Below are 3,310 nucleotides of genomic sequence, written 5' to 3'. Positions count from 1 at the left end.
GTTAGATGTTTGGTCGGAATGCAATGAGCTTTTCTATTTATATTTTGTCGAAATGCAATCATAGAAGAATAGTTTATTCGCCAAAATATATATGGCCAAATTAATAAAAATGAAATAATATGAAATGCTATAGCCGTTAGTTCAGCATGCGGGGTGATCCAAATCAACCTCTCTTCTTTTATATTAAAAAAGTTATTACTTCGAAGCGTGCAATTTATTGGTGCAACTTTAAATTGGGTCCTACATAAACCCATTCTTGCTTGCTTCTGAATATGGCAGTTTCAAGATACAAACAGTTTCAATGGGTCGAATAATATGGCTAAATGCTAATTTATACATAAAATTTAGCTAGATTGAATCAAGTTCAAGCTGAATAATCACTTAATAAATAGAAGAGATCAGACAAGTGGAATTTGTTCTAATGGTAAATCACATTTATCACCAATCGATCGATAGGTTGAAGTTCAGGTTCAAGTCATATGAAGTGTTAGTGAGGAGGATGATGTTGATCCTCCTAAAAATGAGGGGAAGGAAAGAAATATTGAGAAGAAAAAGATATTATCAAACTCTAATTTTAATCACTTGAAAAATAATTGGCATTGTTGATCATCATAGATTCTCCTGTGAAGTACATTAGTTTTCTCAAATCACTTTTTCCGTTTGCTCTTTTAAGTGAATTGACGAATTACAAGGTGATCATCACCATCAACGAAGAAAATAATATAGAAGCAGTGTTAGAAATTAACTAGAAAATTACGAACTGATCCGCTCAGTCAGAAACACAGGATTCAAATTCAAAGATGCCTTAGTATTCCTGAAAAAGATTAATATGAATCAAACTTCCAAGAGATGCATGTTCTCAAGTCATCGTGGAATTAACCTTTTGAGTGAAGTAACATTTGCTTTTCACTTATACACAGTGAGTAGCGTAAACTGTTGCCCATGGGGCATAAGTTGTAGTTTTAAAGTCCTCGAGCTAAGTTTTACCTTTGATGCAGGAGTTATAGAGTATCTCATAAGTTGGACACAGTGGTAGGGTAAATTGTTGCTCACCGGGACACAAATTGTGGATTTAAAGTCCTTGATGCTTTGCCTATAAATCAGGAGTGAGGTAGCATAAATTGTTATTTTAAAGTCACTGTGGTAAGTATGACCTTTGAGGCAAGAGTCATAAAGTATCTTATAAATTATACACCGTGCGATAGTATGAAGTATTGCCGATGGAAAATAAGTCGTGGCTTCAAAATATCTGAACTAAATTTTGCCTATAAGACATGAGTTGTAGAATCTCTTATATGTTAGAGAAAGTGAGTTAGTATAAAGTGTTGCCCATAGGGAATAAGTTATCTCATGTTAGCTAAGTTTTGTCTGTGAAACATATTATAGAATATCTCATAAGTTAGACATAGTGAGGTAGTGTAAAGTGTTGTCTTCGCAGCACAACTTACGGATAGAAATTAAAATAACAAACATATTTATATATCTAAAAACTAAAGAAAGTATAATATTTATGTAATATATTCTACTTCTGCATTAACCATCTGCGCCCTAATTCGATCAATAAGATAAGAATTTGTCTAAACAACGTATAAATATTATTTTTTCTTAACTTCTTTTTCCATTTATAATTCTTCATGGAAGGAGACAATCCTCTTGGCCCATGTCCGGTACCCCCAACAATAACCTCTTTAACCACGCATATATGGGCTAGGTTCATTAAGAAATTATATTGCGATGCAATTCTAATAGTTATTTGATAATTTATATATATGAATTTGGTAAAAATATTTGGTTACTTTTGCATAAAGAAAAAGATCTCAAAAGGAATTTTTTTACATTATATAATGTAATGTCATGTGTGGCATGGTCGACTGGAGAAAACACTCAAAATTGTAGGTGTCCATGTATCTCATGGTAGTTATAATTATGTCAGTCTGGACTTAAGTGGATTATTGGTAACATTTCTCTTATCAAGTTTTGGGACGATCTCTGGCTAGGCAAATAATTTCTACCTCTAAAAACTTGCATTTCAGGACCTTTGCCTTTATCTAAAACTAAACGTCACTACTAGAGACTACCTACAGCTACAATGTTTTATCACATAGATACTTTGAGCTGTATTTTTTCCATCACATACCTTAAGTGCATTTTATCATCACAATTTAGACCTCTTTGTATGAAAACTCTTGTAGGTAGTCTCTTTATATCTCCTTGAATAAAAAGTTTTAACATTTTAAGCGTATGCGAGATAGCCGTATAACTTTTTTGTACACTTAATCTCCAACATTCCCATAATCCCATTGCATTTTGGCTTCTAAATTTAGTTTGAGCAGCTGATGATTGGAAGCTTATTATGGTTGTCTCTGGTTCATCACCAATCATCATGCATACCTCTAAATTCTTTACTAAATTCTCATTTTTTTAAAATTATTTTTGGCTTTTAATCTCTTAAAATCAGAATATTTAATAAATCATGAGTGCAAGAAAATAGTAAAAACTCTACCATCGAATTGGAAATAATTTACCTTTCTGAAGAATTCATGGAAACGCAAAGCCTAATTAGTTTCAGGTGCAGCTGCAACATTTTGCGTTTTCTGAATGGAGCAAGAAATAAACAACGAAAGTCAATCAAATCTTATGAAATAGAAGGAATAACTTTTATAAAAAAATACACACACCTTGGTCTCCATCTTGAGGTTTCTTGTTCGTAAGGGAAGAAAAGAGAATGGGGCAAAGGAAGGATGAAAGATATTTACCTGATGTTCTTAAGTAATGTTTTATGTCCATGATCGTGGGGTTTTCCTTACAGTGATGTTCCAATGGGAGAAAAGGAAGTGGGAAAAACAAAATTGGTCCTCTGTTTAGGATTAAATAAATTTAAGGATTATATACTTAAAAAGAATAGGATTTGGTACAAGACACAAAAAAGAACACACATTGAGGGTGTCAACAAATGCGAAGAACCCTAAAAAGATTTACAGAAATGCATTAGAACCCCTAAACTATACCCATTTTTCTAATTCTTATTTAAAATATGAGGTGTTTTGTATTATCTCTAACTATTATATTCTGTATTTAAACCGCCCTGAATATAACTAAATTAATGGGTGTATTTCATGCATTGCACACGTGCCAATTTATAGCCACATGGCATGCCATGTGTAATTTTCTTCAAAAATAGAACCCTCTAAACTTGGTACCATTTGCAACTTACGTAACGTTGCATCATTTACTCATATAAATGATGATATGTCGATTGGTCTGAATGAGCTTCATCCGAGTCGGTCTTCATCTATATTATTCAAGCCTT

General features: G+C 32.7%; 1 long non-coding RNA gene across 1 annotated transcript; it reads right to left on the bottom strand.

Annotated features, from left to right (window-relative positions):
* Positions 1–363: 363 nt before the first annotated feature.
* On the bottom strand, positions 364–3,042 carry LOC107768232 (uncharacterized). The gene is made up of 2 exons (XR_001644117.2): positions 2,679–3,042; positions 364–2,594 (listed from the first exon to the last, which is right to left on the bottom strand). It is a non-coding gene; the product is annotated as an uncharacterized LOC107768232 (long non-coding RNA).
* Between the last annotated feature and the right edge of the window lie 268 nt (positions 3,043–3,310).

Source organism: Nicotiana tabacum, chromosome 12, assembly GCF_000715075.1.
Source record: "Nicotiana tabacum cultivar K326 chromosome 12, ASM71507v2, whole genome shotgun sequence".
In the NCBI taxonomy this organism is placed as follows: Eukaryota; Viridiplantae; Streptophyta; class Magnoliopsida; order Solanales; family Solanaceae; genus Nicotiana; species Nicotiana tabacum.
The sequence above is the reverse complement of the archived record's forward strand: the minus strand, read 5'-3'. Positions and strand labels throughout refer to the sequence as shown.